Raw genomic sequence first — 22,378 nt, 5'->3', positions numbered from 1 at the left:
ATTTAAAACCTTTCTTCCCTTGTAATATGTGCATTTAGTACAATAAGTTTGCCTCTCAGCACTGCTTTAGCAGATTTCCACAATTTTTGATATATTGTGTTTTCATTTTCAATTAGTTCAATGTATTTTTTTTTTAATTTCACTCTTTGACTCATAGATTTAGAAGTGTTTAATTTCCAAGTGTTTGGGGGGATTTTCCCATTTTCTGTATGTTATTTATTTCTAGTTTTACTCCATTGTGGTCAGAGAAAATACTGTATAATTTTAATTCTTTAAAGTTTGTTGAGGTTCCTTTTATGGTCCATGGTATGATCTATCTTGATGTAGGTTCTCTGGACACTTGAAAAGAATGGTTATTCTGCTTTTGTTGGGTGGAATGGCCTATAAATATCAATTAGATTCCATTGGCTAACGGTGTTGTTGAGTTCTTTTATATACTTGCTAATTTTCTCTCTAGTTGTTCTAGCACTTACTGAGAGAGTGGTGGTAAAGTTTCCAACTATAACCATAGATTTGTTGGTTTTTCCTTTCAGTTTTGTCAGTTATATCTCCACATATTTTGCATCTTGTAGGAAGCCACTGTTATCCTGGAGCCCTGTTGGTATGGTGTTAAGGTACGGGGAAGATGAAGTCTTTTATAATCTTACGATTAAATCTCAGTCTTTTAGTGGGTCCCTGTACCTGGGCTGTGACTCCCACAAGTGTTTCTTGGCTCCCCTTCTCCTTGAGCTTTAGGTGAGATAGGAAGTAGAGAAAGCTGCTGTTGTCTGATACATCCAAGAATAGAACAGAGCAATCGTCTTAAAGACTGTTGTCCTTTTCTTTGCCCTTTGGCAAGAGAGAGCAGGTTTTTTAGGGTGCCATTTTTATCTGTACCTGTTGATGTTTCTAGATTGCTGGCTTCTTCAACAATAAATCGGGCATACGAAGGGTAAAAATTCATCAAACTCATTGCTCTGTTGTTCCTTGGGTTCCAAAATCCATAGCTAATCTGTGTTCTTCTCCACCTTTCAGAGTCTTCTTATGTTTGTTTTATATATGTGTCTGGAGTTCTTGTTTATTTAGCAAAAGGAAAATGGAAAAGTATATCTATTCCATCTTTCCATAACTAGAAGTCCTCTTGCTATTAACTTTTTTTTTTTAAGATCCTAAATATCCATGCCCTGGCTGAAAACAGGTTAGACATCTCTTCTGGTACTGTATTACTATGAGGAAGAACCTATTTAGAAAATTGAAATTTTTGAAATTTATTTTACTACTTGATAATATCGCTGTCCTCCTAACTGACTTATTTAGTAGCCTATGTCTTAAATAAGGTACTTTATATTATATAGCAATTCTTTACATTTTAAGTTAACATATAAGTTAATTTAAACTTGACCACCCCCCCAAAACTTGATAGTACCATACATTGTTCATATTTCATTATATTTTATAATGTGTCAATACACAAAAAATTTTGGAAAGGGATTTGTCCAACAAAGATCCAATTAGAGCTGATTTCGATCCTTAAGAAGTAAGGGGATACATAAACTATAGAAAAGGTAGTTCCATTACTGATCATATAGACTGCACCTAGTACAGTGTCTGGCATACACCAAATGACATACACCAAATGAGTGAATGAATGAACGAATGAATGAATGAATATGGCATTGGGAATTTAATAAAGGGGAAATTTTCCCTGAAATAACTTTTTCCTCTGAAATAACAAAATTTTTATAACTAAGTTGAACATAGAAAATCTAAAAGCATCTAAAAGGATTTTATAACTGTATCTGAAGATGCAGTTTATGCATCCATACATAGCATTTTTGGTTAAATCTCATATTTATTCTTTCTATGATAGATACAGAGAAATTTTTGAAATTTTTTAAATCAATGAATCTTTTCTTTCAGCATCATCCAAAACATGAGAAAATTAACAAGCACAAAACAAGTTCTCTTCTATCTACAGTAAAAGTTAGTTAGTGGTTAAACTTTCTGAGCTTACTGAGAATTATTTTACTTCAAAAGATGTTCAAGGGTCTGGTCATAGTCAGAAAACTGCTTTTTTTTTTTTTCAAGCAAACAAATGACTTTCCTTCTCTTTCTTTCCAGGTCTCAGGATAAAGTGTTTCCAAGTGGTACAGGTCTCAAGCTGGGCTTCTTCTGAGTTCCATGGATTAAGCCTAACTGACGGGCAGAGAATAAGTAGGAAAACAGGCCCTAACCCAACAGACACAAATCGAGTTTTTCCAGCCCAGCTCTCAAGTGCCAGCCTAGACCATTTATATTCTTTCTGGTCAGCGCTATGGTTGCTAAAGTCTCTTACATCTAGATGTGCAACATAAAAGAAACCCTTCTGGTGGCTGCAAATATTCTGGGTAAAAGAAAACTCTGACTTTAGGATGTTCATCTGGTTGAGTTGATGCCTTATAGGAGATGAAGGAGAGCTGTATAGAAAATCTTGGCTTTCTTCCCTATGGACAAAGTCAAGATTTTCCACAGTCATGCAGGAAGTGGATTGCATGGCTCTCTACTGCCTTAGGTCTAATCTCATCTTTTCTTTTTTAACTTACTCAACTAGCCAATATACAGTATGTCATTAGTTTCATATATAGTGTTCAATAACTTTTCAGTTGCATATAATACCCAGTGCTCATCTTTTTTACACTGCTTAAAGTTTTACTATCCTTTACCCCTCAACACAAAACTATAAATTTATTCCCAAGTTCCTTTTCCTGTCTAATTTTTCTTCCTAACACTTATCATTATTTTGCATGTTATATGTTTCACACATTTATGGTGTATATCATCTGTCTCATTCCACTAGAATACTAATTCTCTGAAGGCAGGGTTCTGTTTTCTTTATGTCTGTGTTCTCAACAGGCCTGTGCATAGAAGGTACTCAATGAATGAATGAATGAATGATTAAGGAAAAAGACACAAATAGTTGAACCACCAAAATGATGACTGCTGTTTGTATGGTCCAGTTGATTTAATCACAAAGGAAGCTTTAACAGAGGGAGGAAGCACCAGACTGGGGATAAGGCAAGTCTATCACTCTGGCAAGTTTGTTGCTTTGTTATCTGAGCAGGTCACTTGGCCTCTCTAGGTATCAATTTCTCATCTTTAAACAAGGAGACTAAGATAGAAGATCTCTAAAGTACCCTCTAACTCCATCATTCAGGAATTCATTTGCTTTTTATTTCATGGTCTGTGAGAGACTCTAAGGCCAGAGACTCAGGCAAAATAAAGATGGTTTCATTATGGTATTTTGCACCTATCATATATCATAGACTACAGTGATAGAAGTTAAATCACAAAAGATAGGCCAAGATAAAAAAAAAAAAGTATAGGGTAGTTTAAAATAGAGCCAAAAATAAAACAAAGGAACAAAATAGAGCACAGAAAATAAAAAAGAGAATAAAAGTGGAGGTGGGACTATTCCATTGCATAAAAGGAACCACATAGAAAGGACGATATCATCAAAAGGGATGGATTTCTAAGTGTATGCTGATCACAATCACATAATGAATCATGATTTACAACACAATTTTTGCAAATAGACTTGGTGCACTGAATTGTTCTAACAGGTCATGTTTTTAAATGACTTCTGAATCTTTAATAATAATAAAAAAACTTAACATGTGGACCTTGAGATTACTGCCTTGCCATAAAACAAGGTGATTTCACTTCCTTAAAATGAATTATTCTCTGTGAGCCACTGCAAGGCCTGTGGAGCACTATTCACACCAATTCTCTTTCTTTACACACTTTTTGCTCTTCTCCAATCATAAGTCATTTCACCATGGAATTTCCACTTGCATATAAAGTGTCTGGTGCCATGGACGTATTTACTGTCACTTTTTATAAAAAGACTATATGTTTTCAGCCATGACAAGAGACCAGCTGGCTAATTTAAAGTGCCTGCTGAACATTTGAGGAAAAGTAATTATTTTATTTTTCAGTGGCATATTTAGAAGGCACATGCTGAATATGAATAATTAGAAATACAAGAATTGTACAGATGTATGGGGGGGGGTATCCAAATGTTGTCATAGGAAATGCACAGCAATCCTCTTCATGACTCTGTGGTGTTTTAGACTAAAGCAATTCAGAAATGCTTACTTTTTAAGCAACAGATAAAGGTTAGTTAAAACTGATTATATGGTATTTTACACTTTTAAAGGACAGTTTTACTGTTGGTAATTGTGTCTTTTTAAAAATTTTATTAATTGACATAGGTTCTAAATATAATAGTCTAATTATTAGTAAACATGTTCCCTCTATCGATTATTCAGCAATCCAATGTGTGAAATTTCATTACTATAACATTCATATGCTAAGTGTTTAATTTCAGAATCCAATTTAAAACTTAGGAATCCCATACCTTGTCTCCAAGTACAAGATCATAATATGATTCCAGTGCTAAATGAAAATAGTACATTTTATTTAAATTTATTTTATTTCATTATTTTCAATGTTGTAAGTAAAAATAGCATTGCAATGATGTATATATATACTATGTAAATAAACAAATATGCATAAGTTGGATTGTGTATGATTAAAACTACATAGCAGTAAAAAAGCAAGTCTACTGCTCTAGAAAATAATAATTCTGAAACACTGTCATTTCTATTTGCTGCCAATCACCAGAACATATTTAACTACCAAATACTTTTTATGAGAAAGACATTATGCTAGGCATAGTGTATAGAATTACTAATAGTAAAATAGATGGCCTAGGGTTTAACAAACTATACACCATAAAATGAATTCAAATAAAATAATATAGTATAAGAACTAGGATATCACTTCTCCATAGATCCTATTATGGGGCCATCTGAAATACGTGAGACTCCTAAAGCCAGCAAAATCAGGCTGCTGTGTTGCCAAAATAAATGCCTTCAATCCCCTTCCATTTTAAAATAGTTTTCTCTTAGGTCTGGCTCACAATGTCTTCTAATGAGCTTGACAGTCGAGCTTCCCAGAACACTAGAGACAACAAGTCAGAAGGGGTTACAGGGTATAAAAAACAGTAATAGGAGGAAACAGTGAAAGCTGAAAAGCAAAGGAATATTTAAAAATAAACCCAACTGTTATCTCACATCATATTAAAAAATTAACTAGAAAGAGATATCTATACATGGGAGCTAAAATTATAAAAGCTTTAGAAGAAAATATAGGACAAAGTCTTTGCACCCTTAGTATAAGGAACCATTTTTTAGATGTGACACAAAAGCATGAACCATAAAAGAAAGCTTTGATAAGTAAGACAATCAAAATTTAAAAATTTGCTCTTTGAAAGAGACCATTAAAAAAAAAAAAGAAAAGAAAAAGCAAACCACAGGAGAAAAAAATCCCCCATACATATATCTGACAAAGGACTCATCAACAGAAGTTATTAAAAAAAAAAAACACAAAACTCTTACAGGTCAATAATAATAAGAAAAAAACTCCAGCTAAAATGACAAAAGATCTGAACACACATTTTATAATAGAAGATGCAAGCATGGCCAATAAGCACAAGAAAAGATGTTCAATTTGTTATCAAGAGAGTATGAATAAAAGCCACTATGATATATTAATATACATCCTTAGAATGGCTAGACTTTAAAAAAAAGACTTATACCAAGTATTGGTGAGAATGTGAAACATTTAGAATTCTCATCAGTGCCAGTGGGAATGTAAAATGATACAGCTACTTTAGCAAAAGTTAAACACACAATTACCAGATGATCCAGCAATTCCACTCCTAGATATTTGCCCCCAAAATAAAGCATTTGATCATTTCAACTCAGTTTGAAGTTTTATGAAGCAAGATATACCATAAATAGCCAATGCCTTGCACAGTACTTAATACCTGGAAGGTGGTCTTAAGCAGGCATTAATTGAATGGAGGATGACATTAATTGTATGCTCTAAGATTGAGCATGAAAGTACATGGTATATTACAGTGACTTACATTTTTGCTTTTGTTTTTAAGTTTTGAACCCCATTCATCAATAGAAACCTTTTAAGAAACCCTAATAGGTAAAACAGATAAACCAAACTCTGCCCTACCAGCCCACCCCTCCTGACCTCCATTTGCAACCAATGAAGAATCTCAACATGGGGTTGGCAGGACCTACAGGAGTCATGAAGGACTGGCAGGAACCTGGGGAACTCACAAGGGAAATGGCAAGACTGATGAGAGGAGAAATTACATAAGGAGCAATGGGGAAAAGCCTAGGTACATGGAATGGGGTTTAATTGTCAAGTGTTTTTCAAACATACTTCTTGATTTCTTGCTTCATCATTAGGTATTATTTCTACCTCCCCAAGTCTAAAAATTCCCTTCTCTGAGTCCTTCTCTGAGCCTTCTGACCATACCAGGAAGAGGAAATTTATGCTGATTTCATGCTTTCATTGCACTACTGTCCTTCATCAAAGCAAAAAATGCCATAAATTGTAAGACACACCATTATTTTAAGCAGCACTAAAAAAATTGTTGCTAATTAAGTATTGCCTGGCGCTTTCTTGTCACTTAGAATTCTTATTTTAACCTGCCAGAATGAGTTCTTCAGGGTCATTTACACATAGCAGACATGTGACTGGTGATCATGATCTTGACCTCTTTAATACCTTTAGCACTGACAACTTCTTTCAAGAACACCATGGTTTAGTTAGAATAACAACATAGTATCATCTTTACCCCCTGATTGAATCATATGTTGCAGGAAGTTAGATGGCTTCTGTTCAAAGTCAGAAAGAGTTCAGCAGAAGTCCAATGCTTTATTGCTAAGTCCTACACAATGAATGAATCAGTAATGCCAGCCTCTTAATGCTTTGACATTTCTTTCATCTTGTGCAGATTGTATTTTTGAAATACAGCTGCAACAGTAGCTTCCAGCCCATATGTTCTTCTAGGATTTCGCTCCCCAATCAAAAGGTGAAGTTAACTTCCCTCCCGTTCAATCTGGGCAGTCTTTTGACTTGCTGGTAGCCAACAGAATGCCTCAGAAGTGATGCTGTACAACTTCTGAAGCCACGTTGTGAAGGTGATTCAGCGTCCATCTTGCTCGCTGGACTACTCTCTCTGAAAGCCTTTAGCTGCCACACAAATAGTCCAACTTCCTCAGGGCTGTCAAAACATTTCAAAGCCCAAAGCAACCCATGTAAAGAGACCACAGGGAGAGGCTCTGGGAAAATATGAAGTGAGACAGACGCCTGACCCACCTGCAGGTGCTTCAGCTCCCTGTTGTCCCAGGTCTAGTTTCCTTGTGACTGCAACTGCATGACAGACCATGAGCCAGAAATACCCAGGCAAACCCTTCCTGAATTCCTGTTGCACTGAGACTCTGAGAGAGACAATAGAATGATCAGTGTTGCTTTAAGCCATTTGGTTTGGTGGCTGACTTGTTACAGAGCAAGAGATAACTAGACTATATCTATGCCAAGGAATCTGACAATTTCTCCTACTTTCAGTTGAATTGTTTGATTTGTGCTCTGCAATCCTTTTTCAGGTATCCCAGTAACAAAACACAAGTAGCTGCATCTACTTGTGGGTATAATTTATGGAAAGCATTTGAGTTGCTGCTTCCCCCCAAAATATGGACTTGTGGTCATATCTACTGAATTAATATAAATATTTGCTTCACTAACATATATGCCTCCAAGCACTGTATCTATGCCTCCAAGATACTTTCAATGGCATGTACAAATCAATATCTGTAGTATCCTCAGTGAATACAACCCAACAGAACTGAAGGTAATTTGAACTTGAACCCCCATGGCCAAGTTCAAGATTGTGCAGATAATCACAACCAACTCATGACAACTATCTTGTCATTGTTGAAAAAGACTGTCACTCATTTTAAGATACATCCCAATTTTAAGATGTTAAAATGTGAACTTTTGGAATTAGAATAAATGAAGTGTGGCATTCTCTGTACCTCTCTCATGGCAGGTATCACATATAATTGTTTTGCTTTGTATTTTAAATATCTGCCTATACCAGTGTTGTAAGTGCAATTTACTTCCCTATCTCTAACAGTTTCAAACTTCCTACCATGGACACTGTTCTGCTATAGGTGAATCAAATAATCATCTAAATAGACTTTATTTCAATATCACACTTTGGGACCTCAAGTCCTCAGATCTGGTTCTGAGACTTGACAATTTTTGCTTATTTCTGTCTGGCTATGAGTTTCATTTCCCACCCTGACTATTCCAAACCTGTCCTGTTCTTAATTTCCCAAGCTCATTCCCACCAACTTGAGAATTGATAAATAAAAAGGCCATAGAGGAAAGAACCAAGATTTGGTGGTAAACAATATTGAGTTTCCACAGTGTGTGGTCTTTGGTAAGCAACTTAACTTCTCAAATCTCCAGATGCTTTTTTTTTTTTCCGTAAAATGGGAGTATCATTATCTTCTTGGAGGAACTATAGTAAGCACTAGGTAAAGGTTTTATGTAAACTACCTAATATCAGAGCACCAAGCCATAATAACCTGAGTTCTATTTTTGGTCCCTTGCACCACCCTCTCCCCTATTGCCTCTTATTTTGTAGGGAAGATAAAGATCATCTTTTCAATTGCTATCCATTTCATCTAAAAATTTACCAGTATCTTTACTGTACCTATCTTCATTGCCTCTTATTTATTGAGAATATCCCAATTCCTTCAGAGTATGTGAATCTAACAACATTGTAGTATCTCAATATCTTCACAGATAGATAAGGGATAATGAAAAGTAACCACTCATGGGGTTGTTTTTTAGGATTTTATCAGTTACTGCATCTTAAAACTTAAGGTCATTTCCTGGCTCATAATAAGTGCTTAATAAATGTTAACAATGAATCTTGGCATCTTCATTTTCTTACACTTTGCCTCTGGCAGTGAACAGGCTCTGCTTAGTAGCAAATCCTAATGACTTGAGGTGAAGAATCAGAAGGGAGATGATAAACTAAGCTTGAGTATGTGTAGTATTAGAAAGTACTCAAAATGGCTGTCAAAGAGGCCAAATGTCTTCTCTGTCACTTCAAACATGGCCAGATCTTTCCTTCAGTCTATTCGTCCTGTCATTGTTGTTCTTCTCTAGTCTCTACCTTGTAAAATCTAATGCAAATTGTTTTGAATAAACATTCAATAAATACTTGTGGGTGAACAATTCTTGTTTTCAATAAGTCAATGAAAAATGGAGTTTGTAGACAGAATTTTACATTAGTCAACTGACAAGGGTACATTTAAAAACTTTACAGACCCTACTCCATGCAGACCAGGACTTTGACCAAGCCCCTAACCATCTTGTTTCCTTATGTATATCCATTGGCTTAGGAACACCTAACATACTTGGTAATTCTCTGGCAAACCATCAACCCTTTCTGCTCCAATGACTAAATATTGCTTAGTTTTTACAATAGCACTTTTGTCTTTAAGGATATAACAAAATGCAAATTTAGATTTTATTTTCTTTCAAATAATGATTAACTTTATAGAAGTTTTTTAAAAAAGATCTTTCATTATTGAATTTTCCAATTCATTAGCATTGTTTATTCCTTTCTCCTGTAAGTTTGGTCTTGACTGACATGGGTTTAAACCCACTGTTACAACCTTGCAGAAGTTATTTTACTTTACTGTATAATTGCTTTCTTCATATATAAAATACCATCTAGAAGGTAGTTTTGAAGACTACATGAGATAAGCTTGAAATCAGGTTAAAGGGCACCTTGAGTACAATAGGTGATTTAACAAAGCTGAATTTCATGGCAAACCTTTTCCAATTTCTCCTGACCTTTTTTTTTCTTTTTCTTTTCGTATGTGGGCAAGACTATAGGGAGGATTTTAGAATGCTGTCAACAGCATATTTTGCCTTCTTGTGCCTGAGCCTTAGAGCATTAAAACAACAAAAAATTGCTGACATTTCTGGAATTTGATTTGAAGCCCCTATCTATTCAATCTTTAACAATCCATATATGTGTGTAAATATTTCTCTCTGTCTTTTTAGAACAGAGTTCTCCTCAGCTTATCTTCCATTAAAAGATATGCTTTAGATGATCTTTCTTTTTTTTTTTTAAAGATTTTATTTATTTATTTGAAACAGAGAGAGAGATCACAAGTATGCAGAGAGGCAGGCATAGAGAGAGAGAGGAGAAAGCAGGCTCCCTGCTGAGCAGAGAGCCCGATGTGGGCCTCGATCCCAGGACCCTGAGATCATGACCTGAGCCGAAGGCAGAGGCTTAACCCACTGAGCCACCCAGGCGCCCTAGATGATCTTTCTTGATAATCTAGGAGACAGGTTAGAAACAATATCCAAGCCTATATAAACTTGATTAACAAATCCTTTGAGATCACTATGAAGTAAACTCTCTAAATTTATATCCTAAGCTCCTGGGATGTCTAAGGCATTATCTACATTTATTTTAAAGAAAACCCCTTCTGGGTCTATGTAAAGAAAATCAGTAAATTTATTAACAAAACACCATCCAGGGCTTCCAAGATGACAGCGGAGAGATAGTCTCCATATTGTGACAACCAAGGAGAGTGTAGACCATGGTTCCAATTGTTATCTCCAAAATTGACCAGTGTCTTGACCATCTCTTTTTCATCACTCTTGCCATCTGTGCACTGACTTCCATGGATGAGACTCTGCATCTCATTTAAAATGTTAGCCCAGGAGAGACCAGTAGCACAGTAGTACCTTCCTTCATTCTCTGTGGCTCAGTTCTGGACTTTGTTAGTTCAGAATAACAAAAGGCTATACACTCAACACATACACATACCAAAGAAACAAAACAGGGTAGATAACTGAAATATTTATCTCTTGATATCGGATATACAGCCCAGGAACAAACTTAAGGCTCCCTACTTCCTGAGTTCAATACTCAAGAAGGCTGAGAGAGTAACAAACTCCATCTCTTCCACATAAAGCCCATTTTCTCCATTCAATAATTCAGGTGTGCCTACCTCTTCTCTACTATTGACACTAGAACCTCTTTTCCGTATGTGCTTGTGGAACTCAGTATACTTTATTCAACAAACATTTATTGAGTACCTACTATGTGCCCAGAATAAATTCAGAATACAGTCTATGAGCTCTATCTTCTGAGTCACATTTCTTCTAGTTCTAGTCTATTCTGTGGCCCAAGAAGTAACTAACTTTGTGGTTCATATATTCAAGAATCATTAATTTATGCTTATCATATTCATATAGAGAGTATTCAGCTCTAATAATTCAGCTATTGTGACACTCTTCTGTATACAACAAGAATAAGGAATTTGTCTCTAAACAGAGAAAATGTGACTTAAATAAGATCCTTGGAATTCACCGTTAGGCATGGCAATAAACAAATTTCCAATGGTACCAAAGAGGCACTGACTTCAAGCACTGGCCTTGTCGTTAACCAGTCAAGAGGCTTGGAAAAAGTTATGTGTCCTCACTAGAATTTAATTTCTTTATATCACGGTTTAGCCTGATGATCTCTCTGGATTTCACTCTAAAGTTTGATTCTGCCACGTATCTCATTTAAATATGTTTTGCTATTTTGTTTAGCATGTAAAAAAAGAGATAATACTTTAGAGAAAGCAATCAGCTGCTGAGCCAGCCAGTCACATTTATCAATCCCACACTATGTGCTTCTCACAGAATTCAACACTAGCGGGGATTAGCATGTGTCTTAGTTTGGGTTCCCCAGAAGAAGACTCCAAGTGAAGATTTGTGTTTAAGTCATCTGTAAAGGAAGTACTTCCAGCAGAAACTGGGAAGTGAGTTGGGCATGTTGAATAAGGAATGGAAGAATCCCAGCAAAAGTTTAGATCCTGAGCCAGGCTATGAAGTGTAAGATATGCCTCAGGGTTTGTCCAACTCCAGACTAGGAAACTGGGCTTCATGCTCATGTACTGGGAAGTGGTTGGCTAAGGCCTGCACTAAGAAAGATGTAAATCCAAGACAATTCTGGCCCTCTGATCAAAATTGCAAAGCAGCTCCAGCAACCTGAGATAGTCCTCTGAGGACTGTCATAGGTACAGGCCATTAGATGCAAATGGAGAACAAGCAATGGGGGGTGGGGGGCAATGGAAAAGCAGAGCACTGCCTATATCCACCACAGAACCTATCAGTGAGGATGCTTCCAGTTACTCACTAGAGAAAACCCAATTCCACTAACACCAAGGAAGCAGAAACAATCATCAGAAGTTATTATCAACAGTTATATGCCAATAAGCTAAGCAACCTAGATGAAATGGATGCATTCCTGGAAAACTATAAACTCCCAAAATAGAACCAGGAAGAAACTGACAACCTGAATAGATCGATATCTAGTAACAAGATTGAAGCAGTGATAAAAAACGTCCCCAAAAACAAGAGCCCAGGACCTGGTGGATTCCCTGGGGAATTCTACCAAACTTTCAAAGAAGAAATAACACCTATTCTCCTGAAGCTGTTTCAAAAATTGAAGCAGAAGGAAAACTTCCAGACTCTTTCTATGAAGCCAGCATTACCCTAATCCCCAAACCAGGCAAAGATCCTACCAGAAAGGAGAATTTCAGACCAATATCACTGATGAATATGGATGCTAAGATTCTCAACAAGATCCTAGCAAACAGGATCCAACAGCACATTAAAAAGATTATCCACCATGACCAGGTGGGATTCATCCTGGGCTACAAGGATGGTACAACATTCGCCAATCAATCAATGTGATAGAACAAATCAATAAGAGAAGAGAGAAGAACCACATGGTCCTCTCAATTGATGCAGAAAAAGCATTTGACAAAATCCAGCATCCGTTCCTGATTAAAACGCTTCAAAGTATAGGGATGGAGGGAACATTCCTGAACTTCATCAAATCTATCTATGAAAGACCCACAGCAAATATCATCCTCAATGGGAAAAAGCTTGCAGCCTTCCCGTTGAGATCAGGAACACAACAAGGATGCCCACTCTCACCACTCTTGTTCAACATAGTATTAGAAGTCCTAGCAACAGCAATCAGACAACAAAGAGAAATAAAAGGTATCCAAATTGGCAATGAAGAAGTCAAACTCTCTCTCCTCGCAGATGACAGGATTCTTTATATGGAAAACCCAAAAGACTCTACCCCCAAACTACTAGAACTCATATAGCAATTCAGTAACGTGGCAGGATACAAAGTCAATGTACAGAAATCAGTGGCTTTCTTATACACTAACAATGAAAATGCAGAAAGGGAAATTAGAGAATCGATTCCATTTACTATAGCACCAAGAACCATAAGATACCTGGGAATAAACCTAACCAAAGAGGTAAAGGAACTGTACTCGAGGAACTACAGAACACTCATGAAAGAAACTGAAGGAGACACAAAAAGATGGAAGACCATTCCATGCTCTTGGATCAGAAGAATAAACATTGTTAAAATGTCTATACTGCCTAGAGCAATCTATACTTTTAATGCCATTCCAATCAAAATTCCACCGTTATTTTTCAAAGAGCTGGAGCAAATATTCCAAAAATTTGTATGGAATCAGAAGAGACCCTGAATTGCTAAGCAAATGTTGAAAAACAAAAATAAAACTGGGGGCATCACGTTACCTGATTTCAAGCTTTACTACAAAGCCGTGATCACCAAGACAGCATGGTACTGGCATAAAAACACACATAGACCAGTGGAACAGAGTAGAGAGCCCAGATATGGACCCTCAACTCTATGGTCAAATAACCTTCGACAAAACAGGAAAAAATATAGTGGAAAAAAGACAGTCTCTTCAATAAATGGTGCTGGGAAAACTGGACAACTATATGCAGAAGAATGAAACTCGACCATTCTCTTACACCGTACACAAAGATAAACTCAAAATGGATAAAAGATCTCAATGTGAGACAGGAATCCATCAGAATCCTAGAGGAGAACATAGGCAGTAACCTCTTTGATATCAGCCACAGCAACTTCTTTCAAGATATGTCTCCAAAGGCAAGGAAACAAAAGCAAAGATGAACTTTTGGGACTTCATCAAGATCAAAAGCTTCTGCACAGCAAAGGAAACAGTCAACAAAACAAAGAGGCAACCCACGGAATGGGAGAAGATATTTGCAAATGACAGTACAGACAAAAGGTTGATATCCAGGATCAATAAAGAACTCCTCAAACTCAAAACACACAAAACAGATAATCATATCAAAAAATGGGCAGAAGATATGAACAGACACTTCTCTAATGAAGACATACAAATGGCTATCAGACACATGAAAAAATGTTCATCATCACTAGCCATCAGGGAGATTCAATAAAACCACATTGACATATCACCCTACACCAGTTAGAATGGCCAAAATTAGCAAGACAGGAAACAACATGTGTTGGAGGGGATGTGGAGAAAGGGGAACCCTCTTACACTGTTGGTGGGAATGCAAGTTGGTGCAGCCACTTTGGAGAACAGTGTGGAGATTCCTCAAGAAATTAAAAATAGAACTTCCCTATGACCGTGCCATTGCACTACTGGGTATTTACCCCAAAGATACAGATATAGTGAAAAGAAGGGCCATCTGTACCCCAATGTTTATAGCAGCAATGACCACGTCGCCAAACTGTGGAAAGAACCAAGATGCCCTTCAACGGATGAATGGATAAGGAAGATGTGGTCCATATACACTATGGAGTATTATGCCTCCATCAGAAAGGATGAATACCCAACTTTTGTAGCAACATGGACGGGACTGGAAGAGATTATGCTGAGTGAAATAAGTCAAGCAGAGTGAGTCAATTATCATATGGTGTCAGTTATTTGTGGAGCATAACAAATAGCATGGAGGACAAGGGGAGTTAGAGAGGAGAAGGGAGTTGGGGGAAATTGGAAGGGGAGGTGAACCATGAGAGACTATGGACTCTGAAAAACAATCTGAGGGCTTTAAAGGGGCGGGGGGTGGGAGGTTGGGGGATCCAGGTGGTGGGTATTGGAGAGGGCACGGATTGCATGGAGCACTGGGTGTGGTGCAAAAATAATGAATACTGTTTCACTGAAAAAATAAAAAATTAAAAAAAAAAAGAGAAAACCCAATTCCAACTCTCCTAATCAATAAAAGGAATTTACTGGCTTCATTCACAGGTAGAGTAGGTTTCAGGTAGGATTTATTCTGTGCTCCCACACCATTTTCCTGCATTTTCCAGGGTTTTGTATCTTCTAGAAGTTGATTTGTCCAGCAACAATCAATATCAATACTCTTACTTCATATTTTCTCTTTCCCAACCATAAAGCAAAAGTTTACGGTTTTACTCTCCTGAATCAATATCTGTATATTCCTATGAGTGACTAAAGCCAAGATGGGGTCAGTCAAGAACATGGGTGTTATTACAAAAGAAAGGAGTGAGATGACTCAAGGAACAAGCAAAAAGATCCATTGTCATTTTTGCTAAACCAACATCCATGTATCTTCCTCTCCATATCCAGGTTCCCCAAATCTTCACCCCTAAGTGGAAACAGTGGTTTTCAACTAAGCTACATGTTGGACCTCTTGATGCCTGGTTTCTCCCCTTGAGATTCTGATTTAATTAATCTAGGTGTGACCCAGCCATAAGAAGTTCCTAGTGGTTCTGAATAGCAACCAAAGTTGAGAACCACTAGTCTAAAGGGAGACAATCAAATCTCTTCCAGGTACTAGCACTTCAAGTGCATGATTTCTAGATGGAGTCTTTTTTTTTTAAATCAAATTCTGATATAATTCTTAATGATCAGTAATAATTCAACAAACTTAAGTCACCCATTCCCTATACTTCCCAGCATACAAATGATGGGGAGAAGATGGTAAGTTATAATACAGATTGAGAAGGAGAATAGGAAGAAACATGGAGTGGTTATTGGTTCATAGCACATTCCATATCCTGCTGGACAGGAGCACTGAGTGATTCTTGCCTTGTATGAGGAGTGAATGGTTTAGTTGTCCAACCTTATAGACCTTAGTTCTACTCTCTGGGACTATCTCACCTATCCTTTTTCTGGTAGGGTTATGCCAAAGATGGATATTGGGGAGAATTCTCTTTTTGGGCCTGAGATTGTCCTAGAGATGAACAAGAGCCTAACGCTTGGCTTGGGGTTTCTTTGAAAATTCTCATTGCTGGGAGAGCATTAGATTTCCTTCAGGTACCAGCTTTGTCTCCTGTGATGGTTACTCCATTCTTCTTTTTCTCCAACTGACCTAACCCCAGGACAGAAAATTTCTTTTTTCTCTCTTTCTTTTTTTCTTTCTTTCTTTCTAAATATGGTCAGTCTTAAACAGACTTTTACCAATCTAGGAAAGAGAGCCACTTGCAGAGATTGTTTCTTTTAGAAAATATATATTGCTTTAAATTTCTTTTTCAGATTGGTTAGTTTTAGTCCAAACTTGTCTCTCTACTGAAGGACTTTAATGAAAGCTAAACATTTTCCTACTAAATCACTGAATATTGCAATTTTGGCTAGCACTTGAACTCTATTATAAGGTACAACAGGCAATCATATAACCATTTACGTAATCATTTAACCAGTTATATATAATTATATACATTGTGTATATAACACAATGCATACATTATATATGTATAAAATAAAATTTATCAACTTCCAGTCATAGAAAAATATTTTTTCCTCATTACTCTGCTTACCTAGAAGCAGAGAGTGCAGTATTTTAGGATCTATGATATGTCAGGCACCACTCTTAGCACTAAACTCTGTATCTGGTAGAACGCTTTAGGTTATAAATAGTTGAACATCACTACAATCTGGCTTAAATCATCAAGGGGATTGATTGGCGTGTGTCACTGACAGTGAAGAGGTGGGGTTTTGAATGCAGCACAGCTAGAGGTCGAGCTCTGTCTCTTGCAGTCCTTCTTGTCCCTTCATCTTTATGGATCAACCTCACCCTCAGACTGTCTTCCCTTGTGATCATAAGGTGGCTAAAGCTAAAACTCAACATCCATAATTCTCTCTCCAGATCACGTGTGGTAGGCTTAGAAGGGCAGTGGGCAGATTTTTCTCATTATTGTTAAACAAAATCCAGAATTTCGCTCTAATTGGTTAAAGTTAGATCACATCATCACTTCTAGATAGTAACTATGGTAGGCAGGATGGGACTGCTTTGATAGCCCCAGGCCAATGGCTTGTTACCCAGTAACTGGAGTGGAGGAACCCTAATGGACACTGCTCAGCTGCTGGTCAACATCTGAAGAGGTGGCCAGCAAGGAATACATTCCAGAAAGAGAAAATAATAGTTGGCATTTACTTGTCTTTTAGATGTAGATGAAAATACACACAACATAAATGAAGAACTCTTATTTTCAAGAGCTTCCAAGTGAAAAAAAAAAAGTATCATAGTGATAAAACAATAGTGAATATTTTGTTTGTCTAAGAAAGCATTAGTGTCAAAATCTATGAATCTGATTTTGGAGTTTTCTGATCTCCAGCAGGTAAACAAATAATACTTAAAACTTACAAATGTTGCTATTTAACAGTATTTTTATACTTTTAAAAAAATACCCATAAAAGTAGTGAATTCACACAACTGCTAAAATCCCTAGGTCCTTAGTAAGCATGTTATTACCAAGTTGTGGCATCAATGTATTCGTGCTAATGCTATAATCCTAACACATGGCAAAATCCTGGGAACCAAAAAGTTAACTCTGGGGAATGTAAGTGTGTTGACAACCCTGCATTCACAAAAAAGATCCCGGTTAACATTTTCAAGACTTCCCCTCTCCCCTCTCTCTGCTTCTTTTTATTCCTAAATGATACAGCTTCAAAATGATAATCTACATAAAGCACCCCCATAATCATATTAAGGAAAATATGTATGAAATATTTTATTTATGCTTAGTGACAATGAGCAAAGAGGAAATAGGTGGAAGAATTTTTGTGACAGTTTATATTCCAACAAATAATCACATGGTTTAAAGTGTACTCCCAAAGCAGATTATACATTTTATGCATTTAATTATAATCATACTTTCCTCTTATCTGATATGAATATCTTTTTTTTTAAAGATTTTATTTATTTATTTGACAGAGAGATCACAAGCAGGCAGAGAGGCAGGCAGAGAGAGAGGAGGAAGCAGGCTCCCCCGCTGAGCAGAGAGCCCGACGCGGGGCTCGATCCCAGGACTCCAAGATCATGACCTGAGCCGAAGGCAGCAGCTTAACCCACTGAGCCACTCAGGCGCCCCTGATATGAATATCTTCAATTTAAATATCAGCTTAATTGATGCCTATCATTTAATAATCATACTATGATCTGGGCCAATTATAACCATTCTTTCCTGTACAACTAGAGTGTTAGAAGAATGTCGAGTAGGAAAATGTTTAAATCCTGACATAAAAATGTCTGTGATAAAACCAGGGGCTTTGAATTTCATGGTCCTTTAATATTGCCTTTGAAGTAATGAAAAATCCATTTTCCACCACTTGCTTCAAGGACTCCACTAATAACATCTTCCACAAAAGACCGATCTTTTTAAAAGAAGAATATTGTGACGTTATTTTAAAGCATTTAAAATTATATAACAAACTTTTACTGGAATTTCTCAGTCTACCTTTTTTATTCCCCCTAATGAAATACTTGTTAAACAGGTTACTTCATCTTAACCTTATGGAAATGAGACCAGAGCATCTATTATTTAATTCAGTTCCAGAAATAAAGGATAACAAGATGGGAGTGGTAGGGAGGAAGGATGCTATAAATAATTTGAAGAAATAGGAAAAAGGCTTTTTTGGGGGGTCTAGACTTCAGGTTCACCTTAAGTGGCAGAAAAATGGTGAATTGGTAGACTTGTACTCATCCATGGTGGACACATGCCCTTCGCACCAACTTCCCCTTTAGGATGGCTGGCTGTCCACTTAGGAAGGGACCTGGTGGCAGAGAAATCACCAGGGCTTAAATGGGTCAACAGAATCAGCAGGGATCTTTGCAGACATCTGTGTGTTAAGCTCTGTGTGTCCTCAATAAAGTCAGCCACACCAAGAAGTGGGATTTCGGGAACTCCTAGAATAGGGCTGTCTAATTAAAAAATGATTCAAGATGAAGTTTCCCAGGAGCACAGAAATCCAAGGAGAAAACTAGTTTCTTCTTTTAACTTCATATGAGATCTTGGCTAGGAAACTGCAAAGGGTAATTATGCAAAATGCACGTGAGAATGCCAGAGATCATCTGAGCTCAGGGAAAGGTGACTTGAGCAATAACCCCAGGCTTTGGGGTTGTGCAGTTCAATTTTCCTGGGAGGATCAGGTACTAGAATGGGGAGGGATTCTAGGAAGTAACTAATGGGAATAAGAGGACAGTGCTACCAGTCAGTGTTGAAAAAAAGAAAAGAAAAGAAAGAAAGGAAAGAAAGAGAGTAAATGAATGCACTAAGTAAAAATCTGTCTCTAAAGAAAGACTTCCCTGTAGTAATGGTGAAGAGCAGAACTGCCTTTCCCTTCATCACAAACACTTCTTCACTGGTTCCCTTCCTTTTCCTAGGAAGAATAATAATACCCAGATTTGAACCACGGTCAGGACTTCAGAATAGTGCCTGGTTATTCATAGGTCAGAAATCCTCCTTACTGTTAGACCTGATTTTATCTATTTACAGATGCTGCTAGTAGGTATCTCTTAGAATGTCCAAATGGATGAGGCAGCATAGTATTTGTATCAACGTAAGTGTTAAAGAACACTTAGTTTCCTAAATATTTTATGGCCTTATTTCCCTGGAATCATTACACTCCACAAGACTGGGTCAGACCTAGTTCTATAAAATGATGCAGAGTCTTATATTCCAGACCAAACTAGATGAAACTTCATCTTGAAACCTTTTCAAATTAGCTGGCCCTATTCTAGGAGTGTCCACAACAAATGACTTCAAATGAGTTATTTGAAAATGACTCAAATCTCTTCAAGGTAGGAATGGTTTTTAAATGTCATCCTTTTCTGCTGAAATTTGAGTTGATTCCTTCTTCTTGTCCTCATTTTGCTTTATTTATAAAGGCCTATATCTGTATAAAATATTTTTAATTTTTTCCTGTTGGGAATGAGGGAGAGGTTACATCTGAGTTAGCAGGTGGGACCATATAAAAGACAAGATGGCCAGTTTATTTCATGGAACACAAAATCATAAAATTTTAGGGCTGACATGAGCCTCAGAGAACATCTAACCCAGATACTTCATTTAAAAAGTGAGGACAAAGAAGCCACCTAGGCCATATGCTTAGCGAATCAGAAATGTGGTCATTAATGAAGCACAGTAATAGATCCTAAATATAACTATATAAGTATAGCTACATAATATATAAAGCTTATATACAGCTATAATAGTGAATAATATTTTGGTAGCTATGATGCATAAAAGGCATCAAATTGGTAATCTTGGCTGAGGACTTCTTGTTCAATTTTAGCCAGAATTAGAACCATCATGTTTTCCATAGTGGTAACCACTCTATTTACAAAAATATGAAGGATCTAATCTTTGTAGCAATCACCACATTTAATTTGAAAAGGGGGAAGAATTCTTAAAATAATTTTTAGGTTAGAGAATTTATTTGAAGTTATAATCAAGACACAATTTTTTTTCAAGGCACATTTAATTTAATATCAACAGTGCAAGGGCAACACTCTTGGGTCCCCTCCCTCTGTGGGAGCTTTGTACTCTTGCTTTGCTATTGCTCAATAAACATTGTTTTGCTGCCCACTACAAAAAAAAAAAGAGTGCAATAGAAAAAGCCCAAATGCAATGAAGAAACACATTCCTCCACTAACAACTAATGACAATGCTCTTTCAACATGTACCTATTGAAGGCAACGGAGAGTTAGTTGCACTACTGAAAAAAATAACACAGTGAGTCTCATCACAGCCAATCCTCTACTACACTCTAGTAGTGAAGCGAATGTTTATAATGCTTCAAACAGTTTCAACCTGAAGTTTGATACCAGGCCTTTATGTTTGTACAGTCCATGGTAAGATTATCTATAGCATTAGCAACCATGCAAAGAACAAACCGTTGATAAAACCACATTGATTTAAGGCTCAATCAAATAATATAGAGCCCCAAACTAAAGGGTTGAATATATGAACTACTTGTACTGACATATATTATTTGATTCTCTCATGACAATTAAATTGGTTCTTAGCAAAAAAAACCCAAACAACAACAACAAAAAAACACAAAACAAAACAAAACAAAACAAAACTCTCCAAAACTCTTAAAGGCAAAATTTGCTTCATTTGAATTTTGACCCAGAAGTTCCACAACAATCACAAAGTCCACAGTCTTATTGGCAAAACTGATACACAGTGTCTCTAAATCACTATGCTCAAGGTTAAGAGCACATTCTACTTTTACATTTTACTGGAGTTTTACATGATCAATTCATGACTTTAAGTCTCTAGGTTCTCATTCCTCCAAACTGTCTAAAGACACAGCATGCCACAGACTTAAGACTTTCATTTCTCCCTCTATTTTCTTTTCAGAAAAATTTCCCCAGTTTCTACATGTTCTGGAAGGGGTATTTTTTGGAGGTGGCCAGTTCTTTGGAATAGATAGATGCTATCAGTCTTTTAAAGCAGAGGAGGAGGAAGAGAAAGAAACTGAAACACAAGATTCATCTGGTAAGTTTTATCTTAACCATTACAAGATAGATAGTATAAGAATGAGGCTTTTTTTTTTCTTTTTTTAGATTCAATGTCTGAGTCTTGGTGTGGAATCTGGGTACTTGGCTTCCCACCACAGCTCTCTCAGGGTGGGACTGCCAGGTTTGTCTTGCCTGGGGAGTATCTCCTAAACTGCCAGATACTCAGTTCATTTTGGGCTTGTTCCAGTTTGTCTTTAGTCCATTCCAGTTCACCTTCCATGTTTAGGAAAAACAAGCTGATCATTGGGTCTATGCTATGCTATGCTAGGCTAGTGGACTTGCTTGAGGTACTGGATTTGATTTTAGTACATTGTACACTCTTGCAACCCTCGCTCCTTGTTTGCTAATCCCCTTACAAGGATGTTTTCCTGGTTGTTGCTTTAGTTTTTCTTCAGACTCCCCTTAACTCCATTACATCATTAGAATTAAGATCTGTGTACTTGCCCTCCAAAGCTTGGACCTACACTTCATATTGTTTCCACCTGAGAGTTAACTCATCTCATGTCATAACTGTGAAGTCTGCTTCACTCAGTCAAGCCTTTTTGGGAACAGGTTCCTCCATGGTCATCTTGCATCCTTTCCAGCCAGAGGCCATGCTGGTACAGCCCAGTCACATAAGTAAAGGCCACCAGCCTGTGCTAACACTGGCCCCCCACTCCACTTCCCACTGCAGCCCCAGCACTCCCCTTTCTTTGCCAAGACATAAGTTTTGAAAAGAGAGATTATTTATAGTCTTAAGGCTAATCACTTATACCCTCAGTCTTTTCCTACACTAGAACTAAAAAATATAGTTAGCTGTTTTACTTTT

The 22,378-nt window shown here is 37.0% G+C and overlaps 1 long non-coding RNA gene and 1 pseudogene across 1 annotated transcript in view; one reads left to right on the top strand and one right to left on the bottom strand.

Moving 5' to 3' along the window:
* The window catches only part of LOC125101765 (uncharacterized), a 34,464-nt gene extending 32,126 nt beyond the window's left edge, over positions 1-2,338 (top strand). Inside the window, exon 3 of the long non-coding RNA XR_007127916.1 lies at positions 2,101-2,338. This is a non-coding gene — a long non-coding RNA (uncharacterized LOC125101765). The remainder of the gene's footprint in view (positions 1-2,100) is intronic.
* A 19,088-nt stretch (positions 2,339-21,426) lies between these two features.
* LOC125101638 (pre-mRNA-splicing regulator WTAP-like) lies at positions 21,427-22,138 on the bottom strand (annotated as a pseudogene).
* Positions 22,139-22,378: the final 240 nt, after the last annotated feature.

Source organism: Lutra lutra, chromosome 6, assembly GCF_902655055.1.
Source record: "Lutra lutra chromosome 6, mLutLut1.2, whole genome shotgun sequence".
NCBI lineage: Eukaryota > Metazoa > Chordata > Mammalia > Carnivora > Mustelidae > Lutra > Lutra lutra.
This window is presented reverse-complemented; position numbering and strand designations above follow the sequence as displayed.